Source organism: Lactuca virosa, chromosome 9 (genome assembly GCF_052849685.1).
Source record: "Lactuca virosa cultivar CGN04683 chromosome 9, Lactuca_virosa_CGN04683_v6, whole genome shotgun sequence".
Classification (NCBI taxonomy): Eukaryota; Viridiplantae; Streptophyta; class Magnoliopsida; order Asterales; family Asteraceae; genus Lactuca; species Lactuca virosa.
In genome coordinates this window covers 30,198,687-30,214,416 of record NC_136434.1, presented here as the reverse complement: position 1 = coordinate 30,214,416, position 15,730 = coordinate 30,198,687, and positions in this window count along the sequence as shown.

Here is a 15,730-nt window from a genome sequence, read left to right as displayed (position 1 = left end):
TGATTGGGAGCTTGGGGTAGGATTGGATATTCGAAAGTCTATAGGGTCCAGCGTCATGTATGGCTAGCATACACTAGTGCTGCAAGGTTGGTGGAAGTTTCATGGATGGGTGGTTTGTGTGAGGCCGGGAGGCCAGTTATGTGATATTTAGCATTCCTCTAGGAGTGAGGATTGAGCGCTAGCTATGTTTTGTATATTGTTAGGGTGTTGTGATGATACTTGAGACAAATATGGATAGGTGTGGAAGGTAGTATGGGCCCGTACTACTGAAAGCACATGACCCATACATGTAGCAAGGAAGTCACAACCCCTAGGGTTTAGAAGGGAGTTGGTCCCCGGTTATCTAGGCGGATTGTCCGATATTTTTCCTCTCCTATTTTCAGTATGGTGGTTACGAGGCGTGTCGTGACTGGATCCGGATCGGGATCAGGTCAGGGTGATTAGGGGGCCCCAGTGGCACCTGAGATTATCGGTCAGGAGGGGCCAATGTTGACAGAGGATCGGGTCAGGGAGATCATCCGCGAGGAGGTGGTCGAGATTGTCCGGGGTCAGATTCCGGAGTTGTTTCGGACTATTAAGTCCGCTATGAGGGAGTACTTCGATGATCGTTATGCAGCTCTTACTGAGACAGCTGCCGTGGCAGCTACAGCGGCTGTAACAGCGGCAGGGGGAGGAGCCGGTCGGGGCTTCCAGTATCGGGACTTCGATAATACGAAGCCCCCTACCTTTGACGGAGTTCAGGATCCAATTGTTGCGATGAGATGGTTGTCCGACGTGGAAGGATGTTTCTTCACGTGTTCGTGCCCTGCTGAGCAGAGGGTGAGGTGTGCTCTGAACCTTTTGAGGCTCGGGGCGAAGGATTGGTGGAGGTTGACTACGGGATCATATTCTGACGCGCAACGGGCTGCGGTTACTTTGGATCAGTTCCAAGACATGTTCAGTACCCGTTATGTTCCGCGGGTTGAGCGGGAGAGATTGGCTCAGGAGTTTTTGGAGCTTAGACAGGATTCAGAGTCGGTGACGGAGATCACCAGGATGTTTACGGAGAGGGCAATGTTCTGCCCTGAGTTTGCTTCGGAGCAGGCCCAGATGACCCGGTATCTGAGCATGCTCAAGAGGGACATCAGACAGTTTGTGTCCACACAGAGACGTGATACTTTGTTGGAGTTGCAGGAAGCCGCCAGGCGGCGCGAGCTAGAGATTGAGCTCCAGCTGAGGGAGCAGAGGCAGGCCCCGGTGCAGTCGCAGCCTGTGCCGAAACGGATGAGCGCGCTGATTATCGTCAGGAAAGCCAGAGAAGTCACACTTGTGGGAAGTGCAGTAAGGTACATGATGGAGTTTATCGAAAGGTTCAGAGGGCTCCAGGGCGTGCTTATCAGCTTGTGGCTGAGGAGATTGGGACAGCGCCAGAGGTGACAGTCGGTATGTCTTTTCCTTCTATATCTTGTTCATGTTATTATGAGTTGTTTGTTTCCTGCATAAGTTATTAGAGCATAGTAGTGTTGGATTAATGTCTAAGTCCATAACTATATTTGGTATGTACTTGACCCGACCCGGCATGGTCCATTTGGGTTGCACTTCACCGACACAATTTATATGGATAGTCTTTTGAGAATAGTATATTTATGATTTATATTAATATATTATAAGTTCTAATATATTAATATGGAATCATATTATTTAATTAGTATTGATCAAGAATTAATTTAGAATTAATTAAGTGATCAAAAAGAACTAATTAAATATGGACTCTTATATATATGGAATGGGCCAAGTTCATTTAGGTTGGGCTAAGCTTTCATGGATGGTCCATGGAGCTTTTAACCCATGGATCCTATGTAAATGAAAGGTCATGGGTATTAGGGTTTACATGGATGTAACCCTAATCCTCCATAATATATAAAGGGGTCCTTGGCTCACAAAATTGGAACAAGTGTGTGAAAATAAGAGTGGGCCGATTTTAGTGTGCATACATATTCTCTCAAGTTCTTCCAAGGTGTTTTGGTGATTTGTGATTCCATTTGAGGCTTCCACACTATTGGGGCTAAGCTCTTAAAGCTTGAAGACATCAAGCTACATCAAAAGGTATGTCATCTAACTAGAACTTTGTAGTATAGGTGCTTCATAATATGCTAGTTAGGATGAAACCTTGGAATAGTTAATATTTGCATGTATAATAGAGAAAACATAGATCCAAGGTTTATAGGGTTGCATGTACACCATAGGAGTGTTAGAATGCTCAAAACCCAACAGTGGTATCAGAGCCATGGGTTGTTTTCTGTTATATTGATGCAAATGTTTTATTTTCAAGTTGAAAAAAAAAGGAAAAAAAACATGACGTTTGTCAAATTTTAAGATAATTACTTGTTTTGTGAAAAACGAATTATTTGTAAAATTTGAATCATTTGTTATATGAGTTGAATTAGGTCAAATTTAGTAAAAGATAAAATGATATGATTATTTTATTAGTTTTAAAAGTTTGATCTAAATGTTTTAAGGAGTTACATATTTTGTCATAAAATTTTGGAGCTCAAAAGTTTTTTTTAAAGTTGTGATCTTAAGGGTTTTTGAAACTTCCATAAGTTATGGATATGAAAGTTTTTTTTTTTAAAAAAAAAAAATTGATTCAAAGTTTTTATGGAGTTGCAAAATTTGGTGTTAATGTTTTAAAGAATTCCATAGCTTGTTCTTAAGTTATGGAACATGGAAAGTTTCATCATAAAACACCATTAATTCTATAAGTTATGGAATCCAAAGGTTTTCAAGAATTACAAAACTTGCCCTCAAGTTTTGTAATTTGAGAAAAGTTTTTTATGAAAAAAAGAATTGAATTCTAAAACACTTGGGTTCATAACTTAAACAATTAATTAAATGGTTTTAATTTTGAGTTTAATAATTGGAATTATGATGTTTTGTTGAATAGTTCAAATTAACTCTTATGGACTTTATTAATAGTTAATTAAAGCGTTTAATTAAAAGAGTATTATTAATCCATAAATATATGGTTTGAGTTTAATTAAATTAAAAGTCTAGTTTAATTAATAGATTAAACCACCAAGTATTTTAAATGTCTAAAATACACCCTTATACTATTATAATATTAAAAGTTTAATATATTATATGTATAAGAGCAATTCGTCTTACCATTAGTAGGCCTCATTCACGAAGCCGGTCTATAAGGGGGGTATAAGGTTACTGCCTATAAAATGGCAGTTTAATGGGTGTCCACTCTCACTCAGCGCTTCCTTGACCGGTGGAGGGTCGTTAGCCGAACAGGTAGGACAAGGACTATAATTCTCCCTTCATTATAAGTATAATGATAAATACTAAGTAACTAAACACTTATAAATTCCCAATCTTAGTTACTTAGGAAAATGTGAATAAGGTGCTAATCCATGAAATTACACTTTGCACTTTGTTTAAGCTGTTAGTGGAGCGTGTGTGGTTAACCGGCACACTAACCTGGACTTAACAAGGTAGGCAAAGGGTAACTTAATGTTTATCATAGTATCGTTGGAGTGTGTGTGGTTAACCGGCACATCGATTGAGGGGTAAATATTAAGGGTACCAAGTATATTTGCATGGTTACTTCACACCTTGCTTTGTGATCCTCGGCATCCCAGTCACAAAACCTGAAGGGCACACTCGAGATTGAAACATGCCATTGAAAAGTTCAATGAATCTCAAAAGAATCTAGGAGTTTCAAAACCAATTAAAACCTAATAATATATTTCGTTTATCTTGGTGGAAATTGGTGAATCGTCATTCACCTACCTTCAACTATTTTATAACTCGGATTACGACATCCCTCTTCCAGTTATAAATAGGTTGTTGGATCCTAGCCTTAATATTTCATATTGGGTGTTATATTAAGCACTTTAAATCAACTATCTTGAATATCTCCCAAAAGATGTCGAGTTCAGACATCTATGATCTTCCCAAATCTCTTGGAACTTTACTTCCTCCACCTCCTCCAATTATTCTCCCTAACCCACAAGTTCAAGGTCACTCAAGTCCTAATGGCAAGCAAGGTCTATGTGTGATCACATCTTAGAGATGAAGTCACATATTGACAAGCCGGGAGAGTTGGGTTTTAAAGTCTTGAGAAAGTTGGATGTTCAATCACTTTCTAAGTCACATAGTGAGTTCCTTTGGGACTACTATGATACAGACTATGACATGAACCTTAATGATCATATCTATTTGCTTGGTGCCGCTGAATCAACAATGATTTGGAACGATAGTGAAGCAAATTTGATTAGAAGATCAACTTCCCAAAAACTTTATGGACAGTGACAATGGTGACACTGGAAATCCAGAAAAAGCATTCTCTTCCCAATGGAAAGGGATTGGCCATAGTCAACCCGGTTGACCAAATGGTAAAGAGAAAGGCTAAGTCTGAGATAGTCCCATTACCAAAGGGTCCATATGTTTATTTTGCCAAAGGAAGGGGCATTGATTGCAAAGCTGCCAAATTTACCTAAGGATGTTAAAGTCAATAAGTTTGACTCTACATTAGGTAGAGCCCATTATCTAACTCTGTTAAGTTCTATTCTGAGATCCTCATTACATGATGTGACTGGGTCACATGTTGATGTTTTAAGAATCAAAGAATAGAGAGAAATCTTAAAGGAAGTATATGCTGATTCTGATCGCGAAGGTGGATTTCGATCGCATCAGAATTTTGAGCAGTTGCTTAAGAAGTTATGATATATTGCTAAGGAATAGATAACAACAATTTTCCATGTGGATTGTAAGGATAAGTTTTTCCGCAAAGTTTTAAAATAAAAGAAAATTGTTTAATTTTGTTTATTTGAAGTATCCTTACAATGGCATTTGTGGAAAATTGTTGCTTATATGATTCCACTGACAGCAATATTGGAAAATGGATTTGATTCTTTCATTTGTGGTAGTGTCTAAATTTACCAAATCAGGAAAGTTCCTCATCACCCAAGTTTCAATTGGACCGAAACTTGGAATCATGCAAGTTGAATAGTATGATGAATGAGAACTTTCAAGCATTGGAAAATCAAGACTAATTACTTGTTCACATGGATGTGTGAGTCAATTGAAGGACTAAAGGGATCGAGTATACATTCTTGTGCACTGGTCATGTCCACCACAAAGCTCGTTAGGACTATTTGATTTACTAAAGTTTAGTAAATATGGTTATACTTACAAGTTTAAGTATAATTCTGAAACATTGGAAAAGTCTCAATGTATGGCAGAACGAATGGGAAGAATCAAATTAGGCAGAAAGATAAAAGTTTCTCAAATCTGAAAAGATGGGAGAGTACTTTAGTATCATGTTTGTGATCATCTTAATGATTTAGAAATCATATCACAATTAGTCCTCTAAAGGTCATCTTAGTGCATTCTTATGACTAAGAAGAGGAGTCATGAATTGTTGAAATGGTTAGATCAGGAAGATGAGTCATACTTCGTTCCAAAACAATTCTTAGAGTCATACTCCAAGATTGTAACTTGAGTGACATATCTTAAAGAAAGGTTTAAAACACTTGTCAAATGTAAGAGTAAAAGTGTCCTACTCTTGTACATTTGAAATTGGTAAGTTGTGATGTTTTGGATAAAACAAAGACCAACTAAGGTCAATTGTGTGAAGTGTTTGTCTTGATAAAGAATCCGCACTATCTCTTGAATATTTGGCAAGATAGTCTTATATGTCAAGAGGATAGTGGGAGTCTTAAAGATCCTAAAAAGAATTTCAAGAACTAATCAAGAATAAAACCTGAGGTTCTTCACTAGCACACGACTTGAGGTTTATAACCTATCGTGTTGACATATTCTGTGCCCATTCCAGTTAAAGTTGGCTTTGCATAGGAGTTCTGAAAGTTCTCAATTGGTTGCATAACAACTTGGAAGCAATGGCAGGCCCTGTACTGCCAGGTGGTAAGAAGTTAAGATGGCATAAGTTCAGTCCATATGAGTTTGGATTTGTCATTATCCTTGTCTTGTGACTATGGTTTTGACGATTCACATGGATAAGAACACATACACCATAAAATCTAAGGGTCATAAGGTTTCTCTCCGATTCATGAAAATGATGGTGAGGAAACACTTCCACCAAGTAGATTTGAAGCAGATGGCAAAAGGTCTAAACAATTGAGACTATGATTACGGCATCCCTTTTCATAGTTCTGAAATTGTTTAGACACACATGCATGCTATCTAAGGAAAGGTGTATGATTTTGATAAAGTTTTATCAAAGCATCTCGTATCAGAAATCTGAACTTTGGTAAGAAAGTCAATAAAGTATTGATTTCTAGAAGTCCAGCTGATTTCTGAGTACATGTCAAAGCTAGTGGGAGCATAAGTGTTATGCTAATAATCATCATGTAAGTGGGAGCATGATAATTATTGTTAGTGTTGCAAGTTAGCAATGTTAATTATAGAAAACAAAAGTTTCAATTCGTGAGGCTGCAGGGATTGAAAAAGTTGTTTTGCTATAATTAAGGGAGAGGATATACTTCATTTCAGTTCTAAAGGCTTAGATTGAGACCTTAATCATCTTTAGTCAAGAATATATATATATATGAATTTCATGTTGGATTGGTTCAACTTAAGGAAATTCTATATATTGCGTTCTCAAAATTCGATTATGATTACGACATCCCTGTTCATAGTCAAATCTTGAGAACATGGCAAATAAAAAATATGGTAGGAAAAGACTAGTCTAGAATCATGTCTTTGTGTGAGACATCATGAATCGTGTCCCATTTGCTTTGGGTACAGGAACGATTGCATGTGCTATAATATTCATCCTTTCTAAATTTTCCAAATGCCCGGGGGCATTAAGAGGAAAATATCTAGAATTGGATATGACTAAAGTGATTAAGCAATTGTCGAGGACAATCTAAGGCTTTACCAAAGATTGGTTGTTAAAGGACAGTTGGAAGTATAGTGTTAACTTTGGAAGGACCATATTGACCTAATCTGAAAAGAGGCAACTCTTGTTCAGAAGGGGTAGTCAAAATGGGAATATGGAGTTGTCTCCATAGGTGGAAGTTATCTGTGTAAGATTAGAAAAACTTAATGCAAGAAGCATGTTCAAAGCTATGTACTTTGAATATGAGACTTAATTTCCATGAAGTTGATCTTCATTGGAATGCCCTGTAATGACTGTTGACAAGTTTTGTGACTTTGTACACATTCATTACAAGAGGGTCAGTGCATATAAGTTTAAAATCTAAACATATTTCGATAAATGATAGGAATTTGGAATTCTTACATTTTTTCGATAACGATTTGGGAGTGTGAAAAGAGAATCATTGAAATTATGTTCAATCGATCTAGTTCACAAAGTAAGGATCATAGACAAACATAGAGTGCATACTTGGTGTATGGCAAAGCTATTGTTTAAGAAAAACATAGTGTACATGCTTGGAGCATGGGACAACTAGTGTTTTTAATTCAAGTATAAAGTTGATAAAACCGAAACAATGAATAATGAGTAATCAGTATGGTGATAAATAAAAGTGTTTATTTATATTCATAAGGTTTGATACCATATTTGATTCATTTATTCTTGTGTTTCACTTTGCATGTTTTGACTTCCAGAATAACTAAGTCGCTCTTCCTGAATGATTAAGTTATTCAAACCATCCACAGTCGGTCATATGTTAGAAGTAGATATGAATCAAGACTGTCATGGGTTGGTTTGTAGAGGTCCAAGTTGGTGGACAAAGTGGTGCTACAACACTCATGAGTGCTCATGAGTTCTGAGTATTGGATTCAACCCGCGCTCATTTGAATCACTTCATGGATTTTATCACGAGTGATCATGAGACGATAATATCTTATATTCTTCAAACCTAGAGATATGAGTTGTTACTATGAGTTGGTTATACATTGATTGCACGAAAACGCATTTGGTAACTCGATGTTATAAAACGTGCCTTTGTGTATGATTCAACAAGTAGTAGAACAAGCCATATGAGTCGAAGTTTATCCATTCCTTTTACCTTCGGGATAAAAGCGATATCTGTGGGCCCCTCGATGATTTAGCGATGACACATGTGAGTGCTTGGCCAAGCCATGACTGATTTGATTTGTTCAATCAGTCAGTCATCATAAATCGAAAATCGGGAAACAACAAATGGACAGAGAGAATGATTATAATCCATGTCTCAGTCCATATGATATCTAGAATGGAGGAATATATGATCCCTTATCTAATGGACAAGTCATTGACAAGGTCAGAGTTCGACAGTGGCTTTAAGAGCTACGATTGCCAATTAGGTTTTGAAGTCATACTCAATAATAGTTTTAGACTTATCCAAGTGGGAGACTGTTGGATTAATGTCTAAGTCCATAACTATATTTGGTATGTACTTGACCCGACTCGGCATGGTCCATTTGGGTTGCACTTCACCGACATAATTTATATGGATAGTCTTTTGAGAATAGTATATTTATGATTTATATTAATATATTATAAGTTCTAATATATTAATATGGAATCATATTATTTAATTAGTATTGATCAAGAATTAATTTAGAATTAATTAAGTGATCAAAAAGAACTAATTAAATATGGACTCTTATATATATATATATATATATATATATATATATATATATATATATATATATATATGGAATGGCCCAAGTTCATTTAGGTTGGGCTAAGCTTTCATGGATGGTCCATGGAGCTTTTAACCCATGGATCCTATGTAAATGAAAGGTCATGGGTATTAGGGTTTACATGGATGTAACCCTAATCCTCCATAATATATAAAGGGGTCCTTGGCTCACAAAATTGGAACAAGTGTGTGAAATAAGAGTGGGCCGATTTTAGTGTGCATACATATTCTCTCAAGTTCTTCCAAGGTGTTTTGGTGATTTGTGATTCCATTTGAGGCTTCCACACTATTGGGGCTAAGCTCTTAAAGATTGAAGACATCAAGCTACATCAAAAGGTATGTCATCTAACTAGAACTTTGTAGTATAGGTGCTTCATAATATGCTAGTTAGGATGAAACCTTGGAATAGTTAATATTTGCATGTATAATAGAGAAAACATAGATTCAAGGTTTATAGGGTTGCATGTACACCATAGGAGTGTTAGAATGCTCAAAACCCAACAAGTAGATGATAGTGAGAAGTTACTATTGAGAAATTATAGAGGGGTAGTATGTGGTGATGCATTCAAGAGAGAGGAAGGTCATGATCCAGAGATTCGGGATCATCAGCGGGAACTCGGATCCCTTGAAGTTCGTTGTCTCAGATTGGGACGATTGATTCGTGTACCAGCTTCACCGCTGGTAGACAGTAGTTAGTGCTCTAAGTGGGGGAGAATTGGAAATTCTCGGATGGGGCGTGGTTTGGAAGGATGTCGTCTGACGCAGATTGGATGTCGGTTACGGGAAGTGGTGCGATGAGGCGTTCCAGTTATGGTAAGAACCCTGTATGTATGGTGGATCTTTGAACGAGCAGTGGGGATACTGCTATGCTATAACAATCAGTAGGGTTGTTCCCAAGTGTCGAAAATGTTGAGGGGCATGCGAAAGACTCTTTATGGATGGTGGGTTATGCAATCAGTTTCTGAGTATATATACGTGTTATGGGATAGCGACGTGCTCCACAAGTGGATGATGTAGAGTGAGTTTCCGATATTTCGGCACCGACTGATGATGCGAAGTCATGGTTCAGGTCTCCTTGGAAGAGGAGAAGGTGAGTAACTCCAGATTGGAGATTTGGTCAGAGGAGCTAGAGATAGCGGAGTTGATAGACTCGGGAGCATTCCAGTCATGAGCTGAGGGCCGTGGAGGGCATACCAGACTCATGATGTGGGCTCAGAAGTAATCCAGACTTATGCCGAGGACCACGTAAGGGTATTCCAGTCATAGGTCGTGGGCGTAGAGATCGTGATAGTTATATTCCCCCTGTAGCGGGTTTGAGGTAGACGTATTGTTGAGATTTGGGTAAGTTGCACTCGGTTGTGTCGAATCAGAGTAGATTGAGGGAGCTGCAAGGTTGGATCCTTGGGCTTCAAGTATGGTTGTAGGCATGAGTTATGTGAGTAGTGGTATTCCAATCTAGGGTATTCCATCATGAGGATGACCGGACCCTATGATTGATTGGACCTAGTGTGTTTGGTATTCCAACCCGAGGGTTGATTGGGCCAAACATGCGTGGGAATGTGAGGGTATACCATCCTTGGGATGACGGGACCCGTTATAGGCGTACCTGGTATTCCAGCCCGAGGCTGATTGGGCTAGGTACGAATGGTTATGTGATATAGCTGGCTGATTCATGGGAATTTCTAGAAGCTGAAGGATGCAGTATCCTGTCAGCACGAGGGAGAATGGATTCAAGAAGAGGGTGGATTGGGTTCTCACATTGCGAGTTACTCGGGCTATCACTAGTTGGAAAGGGAAGGGTAGTTTGACACTGTGGGAGGACCCAGTGAGTCATGGTGGTACCTAGTAGTTGCAAGTCACGGAAGTGTGTTCCTGTCAGGAAGGAATAGTATCATCGGGTGATACTTGGTTATTATGTGTTGTCCTCAAGAAGAAAAGGCCGATGGTCGGCTTGGAGTATTGGCAAGGATGCCACGCGAGTAGGAGCTATGTTAAAGGGGGTGTAGTGGTCGGGTCTAGGAGGACATGAGTTAATTGGGAAATCGGAGTCTGCAGTGCGAGTGGGTTGTTCGGAAGCGTATACTGCAGTAGGCTTCGAGGACGAAGCCTAATTTAAGTGGGGGAGAGTTGTAACATCCCAAATTTCAGAAGTATGATTAAGGGTTTAAAGTGTAATTTTGAAGAAGGGACTCGACGTGTAGGTGTGCTTACTCGCCGAGTCGGAGCGGGTTTTGGGTCGCGAATTAAGTGACCAACTCGCCGAGTCGGAAGCTGGACTCGACGAGTTGGTGCTGGAATGATAAAAACCCTAATCTTAGGGTTTGCACCCTATTTAAAGGACTTTATGTCCTTCTCTCAGCCTCATTATTGCCCCTGAGAACTAGAAAACCCTAAGCTCGTGTGTGTGAGGCCTTTGGAGGGAGATTAAAGCTTTGGAAGTTGTCTCCAGTGGAAGAAACTTAAAGATCAAAAGGGCTTGCATCAAGAGAGTGGTGTATATCCAGAATCTACTGCAGTTTGGGCACATCTTGGAGGTAATAAGCTGTTACCTTGCCGTTGTTGCTTCTAGACCTATTCTTGAATGAGATTTGGGGCCATTTTGTTATGATTGAGATCTATTTCGGGCTTGGAGTTTAGATCTGAGGTTGCTACTTCAACTCTAGACTTGTGTTGGTCCAGAAAGTCATAAAGCATCAGTCATTGAGTTGTTGGTGAAGCCCCTTTGTCTTAAACCTTAGCCCTAGAGTGATTTGGGCTTATAACTCCTTGTTTCCACGTAAAGTTTGCAACTTTACGTGAGAGTCATGCCCTAGAAGAGCGGATCTACAGTTTGGAGCCCCTGTATGACTCGGAAAGTCTCTGCATGAATAATGGACTAAAGAGACTCGGCGAGTCTGTTCTTGGACTCGGCGAGTCTATTGAAGATAGGCATGGACTCGACAAGTTGGAGGAACAACTCGGCAAGTCTGTTGAAGATTGTCGTGGACTCGGTGAGTCTGTTCTTGGACCCGGCGAGTCAGAACGCAAAACCCCAACCTCTTCTGGTTAAGACTCAGAACAGTGAGTTGAGTGGACTTAGTGAGTTGGTCATGATAGGACTCAGAGATCGTTAAACTCAACGAGTCATGGGGTGACTCGGCGAGTCGAGTTGTGATATAAGAGTTTTCTGAAGTTGGGAACTCGGCGAGTCGACGGGTTGACTCGGCGAGTAGAGTCAATCAGGAAGGTTGACTTTGGCCAGGACTTTGACTTTGACCTGTTTGACCTTCAAGGGTATTATGTTAATTTGGGTATTCATGTCAATGGATCATTGATGGCTATAGGTGTTGGAGTTTGGGGCAGTGCTTCGGGTTGTGCTTTCGTGGTTCGGTTCGGCAGTTGCAAGGTGAGTTATCCTCACTATACCCAAGGGTCTAAGGCACCAAGGCCGGCCCTTTGATTTGTTATTTGAGATAGTTACTACTGTGATATGTTAGTTGGCATCTTGGTAGATAAGATGGCTATATGATGGTATGCTCTGTTAGATCGGTATTCTGGTAGATTGGATGTGGCTATGCTTAGTGACCTGTAGTTGGTCTGACTGTATGTATGCTGGTAGGAGATTACCTGTTATATGTGCACGTGTTGAGCAGTAGTGGAGGGTATTCCATCCCGGTAGGATGATAGGGCCCTAGTATGTTGTCTTGTAGACTGTTATATGGTTATTTGATAGGTGCACATGTTTGCTAGTAGGTGGGCATTCCAACCCGATGGTTGAGGGCCAGGAGTATTCCATCCCGGTAGGATGATTGGACTCATAGTAGGTGGGCATTCCAACCTGATGGTTGAGGGCCTGGGGTATTCCATCCCGAAGGATGATTGGACCCGTAGTAGTTATTGTATGTATAGTAGGTGGGCATTCCAACCCGATGGTTGAGGGCCAGGAGTATTCCATCCCGGTAGGATGATTGGACTCATAGTAGGTGGGCATTCCAACCTGATGGTTGAGGGCCTGGGGTATTCCATCCCGAGGGATGATTGGACCCATAGTAGTTATTGTATGTATAGGTGTGTGGCCATTCCAACCCGAGGGTTGTGGGCCGAGAGTATTCCATCATGAGGATGATTGGACTCGTAGTATGTTGGCATTCCAACCCGACGGTTGAGGGCCTGGGGTATTCCAACCTGACGGTTGATTGGACCCATAGTATGTTGTTTATTGCTGTGTTTGTATGGTTATGTGTGTACGGGTATTTTGGGGGAACTCACTAAGATTTCGAGCTTACGGTTTTCAGTTTATTGTTTCAGGTTCATCAGGTGATCGTGGCAAGGCAAAGGCGTGATCGTACCGCTCCTCATATTTCATGATTTTATGATTTGGTTCTGGGGATACTCTGATGTTTAAACTATTTTGAAACAAGCTGTAATAACTTAATGGTTTTTTTTGAATGGGTTAAAATGTTTTAAATTGGCTTGAATTTTATGGGTGTTACAATATATATGTTTTGGCGCACTTATTTTTACGATTTACGAACGATTCGACTGATTTTTCCTATTTTATTATATTATAATAATCATTAAACATATAGTATTTAAATAATTCTTCTTTATTACATCAAACAGGTTACAATTGTGGACCCTAAATATTACTTTGGTTAAGATTATTTATCCTAGATAATCTTTTATAAAAAAAGATCATTTTTAACGCTTATTATATTTTAGTTGACTAGCCCGAATCTGCGTGGGTTACAAATTATGTTTTTTTTTTGTGAATTAGGCCGTAATTATTTTATTGGGATTATTTATTGTATTATGTTTGCAACAAGTATTGGCTCTTATTTGGCTCATCTATATAAGAGTTGGTCTTATTTTAGTATTTAACTCATTAAGGTCGACTATTATGTGTAAGACTTTAGTAACACTTATGATGATGTAACGCCCGTAGATTCGGGCTATAGTCAATTTAGAGATAATAAGCGTTAAGAATGACTTTTTGTAACGCTTGGTTCCGGTATGAATTTATTCCTCTAAATTATTATTTTTCTTGTTGGACTCGACGAGTTGAAAGCTTCAACTCGGCATGTTGAGTGGACTTTGGCCGCAGGGAATTAATGAACCAACTCGGCGAGTTGAGGTGCCTCAACTCGGCGAGTTGGCGGCTGGGAAGGAAACCATAGTTTTTAGGGTGTTTCACCCTATTTAAAGGTCTTAAGTCTCTTGGTTGGCCTCCTTACCAGCCTCCTCTGTCCAAAAAAACCTAAAAGTGTATATCATCATCCTTGTGAGTGTGTGAGCTTATGGAGGCATACACGTACGTGCAACGTACATGGCCAGACTCAAAACCCTAATTTATAGGGTTCAAGCCTTATATAATGTCATTAAGTCCTATATGTTAGCATCCTTATCAGCCTCTATTGTCCAGAAACCCTAATATCGAACCCTTTATCGTCTTGGTGTATTTTTGACCTTGTGGAGTGCATTTTTGGTAGTTTGGTGCCTTGGAAGGAAGAAGAATAAGTTGGTGAAGGAGAGTTGTTGGAGTTTGAGCTTAAAGATCCGAGTTATCATCATCATGTGGCACTCATTTGAGGTATAAAGCTCAGAACTTGCTTTGTTAATGCTTAGATCTCCTTTGTTTGAGTTTTTGGACCTTTTTGGTCCCATAGATGAGATCTTGTGGATTATTGTCATTTCTGAAGCTTAGAGTTGGTACTCTTGGTGTTCTTTTGATCCTATAGTCATAAAGTTGTTGGATTAGGTGTCTAAGCACATAACTATAATTGGTATGTACTTGAATTGATAGCAGTACAGTCCTTTTGGGTTGCCCTCAACCTAGCAACTGGACAAGGAAATTATGAAAGGAGAGATATTAATTTATAAGATTAATGAATTAATATAAATGATTTATTAATATGTTAAAAGATTAATATATTAATTAGAAATCATTATGTTTAAGTAATTGTTAGCCAGAAATTAATCAGAATTGATTTTGGGGTTAAAAGAATTAATTATAAAGTGCAGGGACTAGTTTGCAATTAACTGATAGTTGAAGGGAAGGATCCAGAACTCCCTTGGAAGGGGGTGGACGAAAACCCTAGGGGAAACCCTAGAGAATTCGTCCAAGGGGTCCAAGATAAGGCCTTGGGTCTTGCTTAGGCCCTAAGCAAAGGATAACTAGGGTTTTCCCTAAACCCTAGTTCCCTCAACTATTTAAGGAGCCTCCTGGCTCACATTTTAGGGTACTCATTCTTTGGAAGAATACCTTGGCCGAAATTGCATACTCCCTCCCCTCTCTCTTCTTCTACTTTCCTTCTTGCTAGTTCTTGGGTGTGATTCCATTAGAGGCATTACACTTGTGGTGCTAAAGCTTCCAAGAAGATCAAGATCAAGATAAAGAGGATTATCAATTGTTTGCTATAACAATTGAAAGGTATGTAACTCCTAAACCCTAGTTTACTATTTTCGAAAATAGCCTCTCTCCTCTAGGGTTCTTGTTTTGCAATTCAAAGTTGTATGTTCAATAGTTAAAACATAGATCCAAAGTAGGTTGCATGTGAACTTAGGAATTGTTTTCTAGTTTATTTGTTGTACCTAAATCCCATCAGTGGTATCAGAGACTGGTTGTTTTAAATTGAATTGCTACAATTGTTGAATTGCAAATTAGGGTTTATAACTATTAAACCCTAAAGGCCAAATTTTCGATTTCTAGGGTTTTGGATCAAAGGGTTTTTTTTTCGAAAACCCTAGCCTCCAAAGAACCCTAATCGAAATTAGGGTTAGGGTTTTGAAAACCCTAGCCTACTCCCTTGTGAATTTCGAAATATGCTAGAGGATAACTAGGGTTTCTTGTTTTGGATAATTGTTACTTAATTAGATTAATTGGATAATTATCCTTACCCTATTTTTTGAAATTTAGAGGGATAAGGATTAGGATTAAATTAATGGATTAATTTAATTAGATAATCCTTACAAGATTTAATAATTTGATTAATAGTTAATTAAAAGATAAATATTAAATCTAGTTAATTGGTTTATTTAAATTTAAATTTAATAGCTTAAATTTCGAAATTTATAAACCCTTGAAGTTTTAAAATGTTTTAAAACACACCTTATATATATTATAATTAAAAGTTTAATATTATATATGT